Consider the following 12,768-nt stretch of genomic DNA (forward strand, 5'->3'; position numbering starts at 1 on the left):
GTTCTGTCACATTGCATAACTCACACATTAACCAAATTCCTCTCCCTTACCTAGAGAAAGACTGACCCCGGTCATGTAGCATGACCCTCTGCTCTGCCTTGGTCACGTAGCACAGGTCACACATTAACTCACCATGCTTCTAGAAGCAAGACCTCCTTTTACCTCAGTAACTTTTTGAAGATACTTTGTTGTGTCATGAGGTGCTGAAACACTCCTCAGACCTCTTATTACAAAGCTGGTGTCATTAATGAAGCTCTTGTCTGAAGGACTGTCAACTTGGTTTCTCTCTGTAAAACCTCCTCCCCTTTCGTTCCCTAAAGTCTAGCAGGTACAGCCTGTGGAAGTGGCTCTTGTTTGACTGTCTGGGAGAAGGTTGCGTGTGTTACAGGGACAGAAATCTCAAGGGCATCTCACAAATCTTTGGGTTGCCTTCACTGGGCCTTGTTTCACAGATCCTAGGGTATGGACCACAGGCAAGCCTGGCTCCCTGGCTGGACACACAGAGGGAAAAGAGGCAGCATCCACCCTGCCTTGCCCAACCTCCAACCTCAGTACAGAAAGACCAAGCTGAGATTTAGACTCCAGATAGATCCAGTTCTGATGTGGGAGTGTCATATCAATCTGTTGATTTCATTGGCTAAGCAATAAAGAAACTGCTAGGCCCATTGGATAGGCCCACCCTTAGGTGGGTGGAGTAAACAGAACAGAATGCTGGGAGGAAGAGGAAGTGAGGTCAGACTCCGCAGCTCTCCTCTCCAGAGCAGACGCAGGAGAGACGCCATGCTACCTGCTCCAGGGAAGACGCACGCTATGAAGCTCCGACCCAGGATGGACTTAGGCTAGAATCTTCCCGGTAAGCGCACCTAGGGGCGCTACACAGATGATTAGAAATGGGCTAAATTAATATGTGAGAATTAGCCTAGAAGAGGCTAGATAGGAATGCGCCAAACCAGTGTTTAAAAGAATACAGTTTCCGTGTAATTATTTCGGGTAAAGCTAGCCGGGCAGGGCAGGCGGCTGGGGTATTGGGGACGCAGCCCCGCCGCCGCCGCTCCTATTACTACACAGTTCGCTCTTGACTTTGGGAAGATGGGGTCAGGAACAGAAACATGTACAACACTGTCCACATACCTTCTCATTCTCAATGAGTTAGACCAACCCATGTGGAGTGAATGCCTGAACCTTAACCCAGTCTTTACTGTCCAGGTCCTGCTCTCAGCCCCGCACTTCTTCTTCTTCCTCCTTTTCCCCAACACCCTCCAATTCTCAAGCCTGTTGTATAGCTCTACCTGGAAAGTTCCCGAGAAAAACAAGACCTTCCCCTGATGAGAGGTGTCAACCTCTTTGGCTGTTGGACGATGCCTCCTGGGGTCAGTCTTACTGGAAGCTTCAGCCATGCATTGTCTTATGCACCACAGGCCAGTGTGTTAAAATTTGCTTGTGGGCTCAGAGCCTTCCTGGAGAAGCTAATAGTGACCTAGAGGCAGAGGCAGTAGAAGAGGCAAGGAGTGAGTAAAACCTAGGAACAGAAGGATAGGCAGGCCAAGGTATCAGACAGCCAGGCCCCTGGAGGAGGTCTTGACTGCCTACAGCTCTTGGGACCTGGGAGCCTGGGGGCCACTTAGAGCCCCCATTTACCGTAGAGAAAAGCAAGGGAGAGCCAGATACAGGATCCCAGAGACTCTTACCTATAGAGCATCCCTCAAAATGAGGGAAGCAGGGTCAGGTGCTGGATTTGGAAGAGCTAGAGACTTGGTTAGATCTGGAGAGGCTGAGAGGTCGAGGGAAGGGCAGCTGCCCTGTCCCCACTCAGATTTATGATAGAGGAAGGGCTGGGAAAATCTGCTAGAGGTGTCAAAGAACAGAGTCCTCCCCATTCTGCTGCTTGATTTAGGGGTCCTGGGGGCCTCTGAGTCCCTAGCGTACACGTGGTCTCTGCTCTGCATTTTAGCCTCTTGAATGAGGGGTCTCTGAGTAAGAACAACAGTCAATCACTCACTGGATTCTCTTTCTTTTTTTAAATTACATCTATCATCTATCTATCTATCTATCTATCTATCTATCTATCTATCTATCTCTTTATCTATCTCTCTATCTCTCTATCTATATATTTGTGGCACACACAAAATAATTAAATGTAAAAAAATTGAAAGTGACTCCCACAGATCATCTGCTTTCTCTAACAGGGTGAACTCAAATTAGGACCCAAAGTCCATCAGAGCATTTGCGCTGTGTAACACAAGAAGGGGATTCAGGTCTGGGGAACCAGGCAAGAAGCCAGTCTACTCTGAGGATCATAAATTCACTTTGTCCTGGGGCTGGGGAATGGCATCCCTACATCCGGCTTTGCTTAACCTTGAGGGTGGCAAAGCCTGCCAGAGCCTGAGGACCAGGCTCAGCTGGTTCAGGTGCCAAAATACCTCTCTCTGCTTCCCAGAGCCAAGATGCTTGGCTTCCTGTGGGGCTGCTCAGCACTCAGACCCTCCTCTTCACTGTTGCAGGTGGCTCCACTACCCGCATTCTGCAAACTATCTGGGACCCAGAGAAAGCAGCAGCTTCCTTCCTGCATCCCTGCCTCCAAGCTCCCTCTGCCTCAGAGGAAAATCCCAGTCCTTACCAAAGGCTGACACCAACCTCACCAGTTAATCCAGACTAATAGGAGGAGGCTGGTGATCCCTCGGGCCAGGAGACACACCCTGCACCAGTGGCTTACCAAGGAGAGTGGCCCATGTGCCAGATGCTTGTCTTCACATTAGCCATCCAACCTCCCCTGATCCCGCCACACCCTCTGTGGTCAGCACTAGCCAAGCTTGTGGGATCCACACCACACTGAACTGAGCAGTGTGGGGCTGCATACACTGCATGCCTGCCCCAGGCTCCCAGCTTTGCCTGACACAGGTCACTTCATGACCTCGGCCACCTGCCCCTGGGCTCATTGAGGAACTGTAGGCTCCTGGCAAGCTGGGAAGGGTCACCACACAACATCCCTTAGCTGGTTCACCAGTGGTTGCTATGACGATTTGAAGCAGGCAGTTTGCCATTTTGTGGGAACCTCCTGCATGCTCCCAAATGCACCTAGCTTTGCTCTGAAAAGCAAGTAAGGACCTCCCCGCTAACAGTTACAGTGTCTGTGGGCACAAAATTGGAGGAGATTATTTGTGGAGAACTCCAAATTCAGGAACATTTAAAAATAAAATTATATGGCCAAGAAAGGCTAGAAGCCAAAAGAGCTTCTGGATACGATACAGGTGCTCTACTAATACCGAAGATCAAGAAAAAGAGATAATTCATAGTCAGGCATTGGAATGCATGCCTGAAATCCCAGAATTTAGGAGTTGGAGGCAAACAATCGGGCCCTCTTCAGCCTGGGTTAAATGAACCTGTTATACAGAGCAAGTTCCAGGACAACCAGGGCTACACAGCAAAACCCTGTCTCAAAAAACCCAACCAAAACAACAACAACAACAAAATATGGGCCTGGCATGGTGGTTTAGCATGAGGCAGATTAGGTAGGTGAATTGGTCACAAGTTTAAGGGCAGCCTGGGGTACATAGTAAATCCCAAGCCAGACTGGGCTGTAGAGTGAGACCTTGTCTCAAAATTAAATTATATTAAAATATAATAAGATATATGGTAGATAATTCATTCAGTATTTGGGCTATGTACTAAAAACTGATTCAATATGCATCTGAAATTCACGGGCCATCTTGGATTCTATTTACTCTGCAAGTTTAAATGAAAGTTCAGCCCAACCATGCTCAAAATAGAACCCACATCTGCTGTAGCCCTCGTCTCATCCTCTGCATGAGAAGCTAGAGGAAGCTTCATCTCTCTCCCATACACAATTTCTCCTCACACTCCTGCAGAGAAAGTTACAATTTGGGGATTATTTTTGTTGTTGTATGTTTGCTTGTTTGTTTGTTTTCAGACAGATTTCCTGGCTTAGAATTTATTATGTAGACCAGGCTAGACTTCCACTTGCAGTGATCTACTTGGCTTCTTCCTCCTGCGAGCTGCAATTAAGCTATGCATTATCATGCCTAGCCAGTTAGTTCTTTGTTTGTTTGTTTGTTTTTCAAACAGGGTTTCTCTGTGTACCCCTGGCTGTCCTGGGTACCAGGCTGGTCTCCACCTCACAGGGATCCACCTGCCTCTGCCTCCTGAGTGCTGGGATTAAAGGCATGGGCCACCACTGCCCAGATCAGTCAGTTCTTCTTGAGGGCATCAGAAATAAGATGGAAACAGGATAAATTCAGGGTTGCCCTCATAGCCTTTTGCTTCTGGAAAGGCTGTGGCAGAAGTAGGGCATCCTTGTGGAGAGTTCTGTGCACTCTGGCAGGGGCTACCCAGCCTGGTGTTTTGCATGTAGCTGGCTGGTTACACTGGCTAGTAATCAGGTGGGGTCATCCTGCACTTTCCCCGGCTGAACCTGCTACACAGCTTTCTCACCCTGGTGATGCATAGCTATGGTCCCACCACAGGGTATAAGATGCATGGACAGCTGTTCTCAGATGTACTCAGACAGCCAGCAACACATAGTACGGCTCTATGAGGTCCCAGGAGATGTTCTTTAGTAGAGGTGGACTCAGAGATGGTAGGAAGGACGAAGAGTGAAAGGCCTGTTCTAGAAGGAGTTGGGGGCAGCGAATTCAGGTAGCGCAAGACCCTGGAGAGTCCAAGAAGACCCAGGTTTTCTAGCCAGGGGCTGGAGGATTAGTGCTATGGTCAGAGGCAAGAGAGCCTAAGCAGGACTGGGAAGATGGGGTGAGACAGTCTTGACATTCACAGTTGACAGTGACTTAGGACCCTAAGCACCTGACCTGCAGACACAAAGTGCCCCCCACAGACCCAGACTCAGATCCAGTCCCTCCCATACCAAGTCCTTAGCAATAGCTCTGCATCCAAGAGCTGAAAGAAGCAAAGGCCAAGGACTCTGGACCTGCTCACACCTGACCCCGATTGACGCACCATTTACAAACCCATCAAAGGATTCTGGACCTCCCCCCGCCCCCCATGCTCTTTGGGAACACATGTGCATTCCCTCTGAGAAGCTGCTCACTCTGGCTGTCATCCTTACTCCCCTTGCCAGTTTCCCCTGGCCAGATGGTGGGAGGTTGCAGCCCTCCCCTGTGTCTAAGACAAAGGACAGTCTACTTCATGGACAATGGGATGGATCCACCCAGAACACAAGGCCCCACCCAGTGCAGATTGGCAGATAATGATTTCCGGTGGCAGGTCCCAACAAGCTGCTGTTGGCTTTGAGAAATGAAGGAAAAATGTTCCCCGATGAGTTAAAGTGGCTCTTGGTGGCTTGGCAGCCTATGAGGACTGCATAGCTTCTGCACTAACCCCCTTGCCTCCTGAGGATGGCCCAGCCCTGTGTGGGGCCACTGAGACTCCTGCATCCTGTCACAACCGGTCCCTCTGGACTCCCCTGTATGCTAAGTAGTGTCCACAATGCTTGTACGGCTCAAAGTGAGTCCCAAGTGTAGTGGGGAGGAAAAGGGGATATGGCTCTGCCACCCCTTTGTGTTTGTGAGTTTTGTCAACTTAACGCAACTTTCTCAATTGAGGGAAACTCAATTGAGAAAATGACCTCTAGGCAAGTCTGTGGGGAATTTTCTTGATTGATGATTCTTATAGAAGGGCCCAGTGCCCAGAAAAGTGGTGTTATCCCTGGGGCATGTGGTCCTGAGCTGTATAAGAAAACAAGTTGAGCAATTCAGTAAGCAATGTTCCTGTTTGGTCTCTGCTTCAGTACCTGCCTTGAGTTCCTGTCTTGGTTTCTCCTGGTGATGAACTGTGATCCGTAAGCCAAATAAACCCTTTACTCCCTAAGTTCATTTTGATACTGTTGTTTATCACAGCAACAGAACGCAAACTAGGAGGACCTGTCATGGTCTACACCCCCTCTCCCTCAGTTTTCGCCTTCAATCTTGACCAAGCGCACTCTGGCAGGACATCAGGGTTAGGCCTGACCCACTCCTCTCTGCTCTTTCTACTGCAGAAGCATCCTGGCCATAGAGGTGCATGGAGAGACAGAAGATGAGTTCATTTGCCATTCTAGGTTGGGCAACACCAACCAGGTCAGCCACACATAGTGTTGCTGAAAGCAGGCCTCAGTCACCTTCCAAAGCAGCACATTCGCCCACACATGAGGCAGCTGCAGGGCACCTGGCTAGGGCCTGGAAGCAAGATCAGGGTGGGAACCACCCAGGGTCAGAGGCCTTGACATCCTCTAGAGGCTAAATGGGAGGCTGGGTGGAGGGAGCCAAGCAGGAGAAACAAGCTCCTCATAGTTGTTCTGCCCAGTTACTCAGACGAGGAAACAGAGGAAACATGGAATGTTCTCACTGGGGCCCAAAGCAGTGGGCAGGGAAGATCTCAGAGCACTGTCTCTCCATCCCTGGGAAGCCACTGGTGCCTCTGAGGGGTGGCTGCAAGGGAAAAAAAAAGGCCCAATGTGAAGTACTGAGAAAACCAATTGGTGAGTGCTAAGTCCAGGGCAGCTTTGCCCGCCTACCAGGCTCCTTGTCTCACCTTTATATGTACCCACTGTGCCTCAGGAGGCTGTCAAGCCTCCTGGGCCACTCACTGGCCCTGGGGACTGAAAACATGGTGTTGTAAAAGCCGACCTTAGAACTCCAGGCCACAACCATGAGAAGGGAAAGCTCTCAGTTCCTGTGATTCCAAGGAAGGCCCTTCAGAGTCAGACTCTGTGCTCCTGTGCTGAGCCACCCAAGACCCTCCTGCCTGCGCACAAGCATAGGCAGTATCTTCAGTCTTTTCCATGTTAATTTGTCTGTTTTTAAACTAACACAGTAAAAATGCCGTAGTGTAAAGCCGAAAGACTCACGTGGAGAAAACAAACCGTAGCAGCTTCTCTGTTCCATCCCCTACGCCAGCTAGGGCCCATTAGAGGCCTGGCTTCCCGTGTCCACCCGTCCCATGCTCTCTCTACCTTTTGCTTTTTCTGCTAACGACTGAATTTCCAGCTGTGCAGCATGCAGAGCTACCTCTTACACAACAACCCCTCTCACACCCACAGGGCGGTTACAGTTGTGTCACTGTTGTCCCTGGAATCCAAATTCACTGTTTAGACATCATTATGACTAGGCCGCGGTCATCAGACCCACCCCTCATTGCTGATTTGGTGAGACATTGACCCCTGGCTTGGAGATAGATTCATTTTTGGCAATAGCCTTGTCACATAGCTGGACTGTGGGCCGAAGCACCAGAACCCTTGCAAGTGACTGTAAGTAGACAAGGAGAGGGGACAAAACTCCAGGGCCAGAACTAAAGGAATGAACACAATTGTGGCTGACACAAGCTGTCCCTGGACTGAAATAGGGACTATGCTAAACTCAGTACCAAGGGGTGTAGGTAAAATCACTCAGAGACCAGAAGGAAGGCCAGAGGCCCATGTAATGCAGTTGTTAAGAAGGAAATCCTGAAGCCACCTCTGGGGGAAAACATCCCATCTACCTGCAAAGGGGGTGACCTGAAAGTGTATCTCAGTCTGTGCTGGGGGAGAAATTAAAATGCCCTTGAATAACATTGTGTCAAGCCTCTGCATTCTTGGTTCTTGCCGTTTGAAATCATACTAACAGCGTGATTCAGAACCCATAGAACCCTGAAAAGAGCATAAAACTAATCATAGGTTGGCAGCCCAGCTGTGGATCTTGCAATTTAAAAAAAAATCCCTCCCAGGCATAAAAGATTTCCATGGATAGAACAATATTGAAAATGAGTCCATGAAGATAAGACAGGCAGGAAAGCAATCCACCAGCAGACCCAACAAACCAAGGAATCAATTTACCTGATAACCTCGGGTAATAGGGAAGGGCATACCTGTTTAAATTATTCCAGTCATAAAGAACAAATAAACTCCAGACAGTACTGTAAAAACAAGACATACTTGGAAAGAATGGATAATTTTGAAGAGGAGGAAAAATATGAGTGAAATAAAAATCTCAGCAGATGTTTACGGCAGAGTAGATGCAGCCTTGTTTTCTCTACAGCCAGGGCAGCTTGGCAACTAGAACAGACAGTTCCTGATGAGAGGGAGACCACAGGGACCAGAAAGTGAGACTAGAGACAGCAAGTCCATATTCAAAGGAGTTCTATGCTGAAAATCCTTTCCTTAGTGTTGAAGGTGATGATCTCTTATCTCCTGGCTTTTGTGTTGTTCTAGAAAACTGATATATTGGATTCCCATGTTAGCACCCTTCCAAGTTCCCCAAGATTGTGTTGAGTGGGTGTTCTCACAACCCCGTGCTAACCTTCAGCCTGGGGAGCAATCTCTTCTTTCCGTAGCTCCGTATTGCAGATATTTGGATTCCGACGGAACTCCCATTTTCTCATCTCCCCTCTTCAAATTTCTACCTTTCTTGCTTATATCTACAAGAGCTAGTTCCAGGACAGGCTCCAAAGCTACAGAGAAACCCTGTCTTGAAAAACCTAAAAAAAAAAAATGTGTTTATTATTATTCTTATTAGCGTGGATGGGGACACCGGGCGTACCTGTGTGTATGTGACTTCAGAGGACTACTGTCAAGAGCCAGTTCTCTCCTGTGAGCTCCAGGGATTGGGCCCTGGCTCCAGGTTTGCTCAGCAAGCACTTCTACCAACTGAGCCATCTTATCAGTCTCTGCGACAATTTCATGGTAATGTTCAAAGCTTATTTTCTTCTTTGGAGAATTTCATATCATTACACACTCTGTGTTAGTCTTCATCTACTTAAAATCTGAGATAACTGTAGACTTTTGAGAGCTTTCTGATTAAAACTTTGCTTTCTCTAGGTTTGTTTGTTTGTTTGATTGATTGATTGACTGACTGACTGACTGACTGACTGACTGACTGACTGACTGACTGACTGATTGATTGAGTCAGGGTTTTTGTATATCCCTGGCTGTCCTGGAACTCACTCTATAGGACTAGGTTGGCCTTGAACTCATAGAGATCTGCCTGCCTCTGCCTCCCGAGTGCTGAGATTAAAGGTACGTACCACCACGGCTGACTGTTTTTATTATGTCAATTTATTCATGTGTCTGGAAGTACATACATGTGTGCACTTATGCCATGGTGTGCTATTAGAAGTCAGAGGTTAATTTGTAGAAGTCAATTCTTCCCTTCTCCATTTGGGTCCCAAGGTTTCAACTCAGGTCATCAGACTTGGCAGCAGGCATCTTTACCAGCTGGGGCATCTTGCTGACATTCTGTTTCTTCTGCTTTTAAAAATCTGCTTCTTGGCTTGACTGGGGAAACTATGGGGTTTGTCTTCCCAGGTGGGAAACACAGACATTCTGTCTGCTGGGTTCGGTTCATTCTGCACAGTGGGTTAGTGACAGGTATTTGAAGATCCATGTGCATGAGTGGGCTTATCAGTGGTTGTCATTGTAGGATCATAGACCTAAATGTTAGGTCCACACACGGTTTTGGTGCTGAGAGAAGGGAGAGGCTGCACAAGTGCGGTGGGACAGGCTGCACTGTAAGCAGCTAGTCTTCTTTCCCCTAGCTCTTTCTCCCGGGAACATTCCAGGTCGCCTGGGGTCCTGAGGTTCAGGCACACATGGTCCAAACTTTTCCTGTCTACTGATGGGGAGGCAGGGCAGAAGCTCTCAGAGTCACACTGCTCCTGGTGGAGACCTTCAGTTTTCTTGTCCCACTCTGACTGTTCCCCTGTGTCTGGTGCCTTCTTAATTGACATGGTGAGTGTTAGAGTCAGCAGACATAGCCTCATTGTGACTGCTATGGATTTTCTGTGTACAAGGGACAGTTCCCAGAGCCTCAGCCTCAACCTGACCCACACATGGTCTGTATCAGGCCCATGACAGGTTTAACGGTAGCCTCCAGATGTAGCTCCTACAGGTTGAGAACTATCTCCTGAGAGAGACCATGTGGTTTGTCCAATCACATATCTCTGCCTGGTCATTTATTAGTTAAAGGGAGACAGATACTAGATACCAGCTGTGATGGCTAGCTTTCGCTTTAATTGTCAAATTGACACAATCTAGAATCACCTGGGAAGAGTCTCATCGAGGGATTGTTTGGATCAGGTTGACCTTTGGGCATGTTTGTGAGAGACAGTCACATCACTTCATCTGGGAAGACCCAGCCTAAAAGGGAATCACACTATTCCCTGGGTTTTGTTCTTAACTGTACGAGACAGAGAGGGAGAGAGACAGACAGACAGACAGACAGACAGACAGACAGACAGAGTGAACTGAGCACAGGCACCCATGTATTCATACATTTCTCTCTGTTCTTGACTGTGGATGCGCCATGACCAGCTTTTTCAAGTCCTGCTTTGACTTTCCTGCAATGATGGCTCTTATCCTACAATTATGAACTAAAACAAATCCTTTCTCCTATAAATTACTTTTGTCTGGGTACTTTGTCAATGGAAGGAAGCCATAACAAGCTGGTCTCCTTCTACCATCAGTGAAGGAATCTCCCATGTCTTCTCTAGATAGAACCCTTTCCTCCTCCCATCTCCCTTCTCGTAGTCAGCTTCCATCACCTGTCTCTCCTCCATCTACCTTCTCCATCTTTTTAGGAAGACAAGCACAAGCTGACCCTTCAGAAAATCTGGACCTGGCTGGGTCTCCAAATGATGGAGGAAGGTCATTGGCTAATAAAGAAACTGCCTTGGCCCATTTGATAGGCCAGCCTTTAGGTGGATGGAGTAAACAGAACAGAATGCTGGGAGGAAGAGGAATTGAGCTCATATGCCTTAGCTCTGCTCTCTGGGGCAGACACGATGAAGCTCCAACCCAGGATGGACATAAGCTAGAATCTTCCTGGTAAGCGCACCTCATGGTGCTACACGCATTAATAGAAATGAGCCAAGCAGTGTTTATATGAATACAGTTTGTTTGTTGTTATTTCGGGGTATAAGCTAGCCAGGCGGCTGGGAGCAGGGCGGCAGGAATGCAGCCCACAGCCCCTTCAACATCCAAATTCAGAGATGCTGTGCCTGGGTGCGTGGTCAGCACATGGCCACCTTCTGTCACTGATGGCACCAGCACTGCCCCCACTTCTTAATTGTCCTTTCCTTGAAGCAAAAATGGGGTCCTTGCTTGTTCCTCCCAGTGCAGAGAAGGCAGGGGTTCTCTTTCAGCCTCCAGGGAAGATGGTAGAGAAGGAAGTGAAGGACAGCTCAGTCTGCAGCAGTGGAGGAGGCTTACTGCCCTTTTCCCCCAGGGCCACTTCCCATCAGCCACACCTGTCATACCAGCCACACCTGCAGCACAGCTGCCACCTCACTGAACCTTGTTTTTCCAGTGCCTCAGCTGTTCCTGGCAGTGACTCCAGGAGGAAGAGGAGCTGAAGCCACAGAAAGAGACCATGACAAGACCTCTCCTTTCTGGGTTGCCATAAAGGACAAGACTTGCTGAAATCTCCAGGCTCTGTCCCAAAAGGCAACATCATCAGACATTACAATGTAAAACCTTTGGGGAAGGGACTCTTTCCCTTTACCCAGAGTTCTACAGTCAGGGTCAGCTCACTGTGGGGAATCTTCCCAAACAGTTAGCCTCTCAGCAACAGGCATATACCATTCATTACATATAAGCCCTGTGACAAGGGGCTGGAGAAATGGCTCAGCGGTTAAGAGCACTGACTGTTCTTCCAGAGGACCAGGGTTCAATTCCCAGCACCCACACAGCAGCTCACAGCTGTCTGAAAATCCAGTTCCAGGGGATCTGACACCTTCACACCAATGCACATAAAATAAAAGATAAATAAATCATAAAAATTAAAATAAAAAATAAACCCTGTGACAGTGAGCAGAGAAAATACCCACCTGCAGCCTTCTCCTTAATCCAGCAACAGAAGGGCTTTGTTCAAGCTTCTTGTTTCAGTGCAGATATTTTTACCATGACCATCACCATTGACCAGGGAAGAATTCACAGCTTACTGCCCTCATAGTGACCCAGGACAACTACCCAGCAAGCTCCAGAGTTTTTCACTTCAAGATCCAGCTGCAGTGGTCACTCAGAGTGTGAGGTTTGTTCATCACAACTCTGTTTATACCAGCCCCCATGTCACCCCACCAGGCAGAATTCAGTGGGTGGAGTCATTTTGTGTGTGTATGGTATGTGATAGGTAGTCTATATCTATTGGTCTGTTTGTGTGTGGGGTACTTTGGGTGATGCAGGTATAATATATATGTTGTATTGCAGGGTTATGTTGTGTGCATGTGTGGTGTACAGTAGTATATGTGGATGTACATGGTGTCTATGTATGTGTGGTATATTAAGTGTGTGTGTATAGTATGTTGCAATGTAGTGTGTTGTTATCTATCTGTGCATTACATGTGATCTGTGTGGTGCTTGCACATGCACACAGGTGTGCACACATGCAGAAGGTAGAGGAGGCCATCAGGTGGTTTCCTCCACTTTCCACCTTACTTACTGTCTTGAGACCAGATTGCTCACTGAGCCAGAAGCCCTTTGCCTGGCTGGGGATCTAGGAGGATTAGCTGAGACACCAGAGGTCACTTCTTTTTTTTTTTTTTAATTTATTTATTAAGGATTTCTGCCCCCTCCCCACCACCGCCTCCCATTTCCCTCCCCCTCCCTCATCAGCTCAAAGAGCAATCAGGGTTCCCTGACCTGTAGGAAGTCCAAGGACCGCTCACCTCCATCCAGGTCTAGTAAGGTGAGAAGGTGAATCCAAAGACAAACATATAGGCATCCTCCTGAATATTAACCTTCATCAGGCGATGAAAGGAGACAGAGACAGAGACCCACATTGGAGCACCGGA

This window comes from Microtus pennsylvanicus, chromosome 1, assembly GCF_037038515.1.
Source record: "Microtus pennsylvanicus isolate mMicPen1 chromosome 1, mMicPen1.hap1, whole genome shotgun sequence".
NCBI classification, from domain to species: domain Eukaryota; kingdom Metazoa; phylum Chordata; class Mammalia; order Rodentia; family Cricetidae; genus Microtus; species Microtus pennsylvanicus.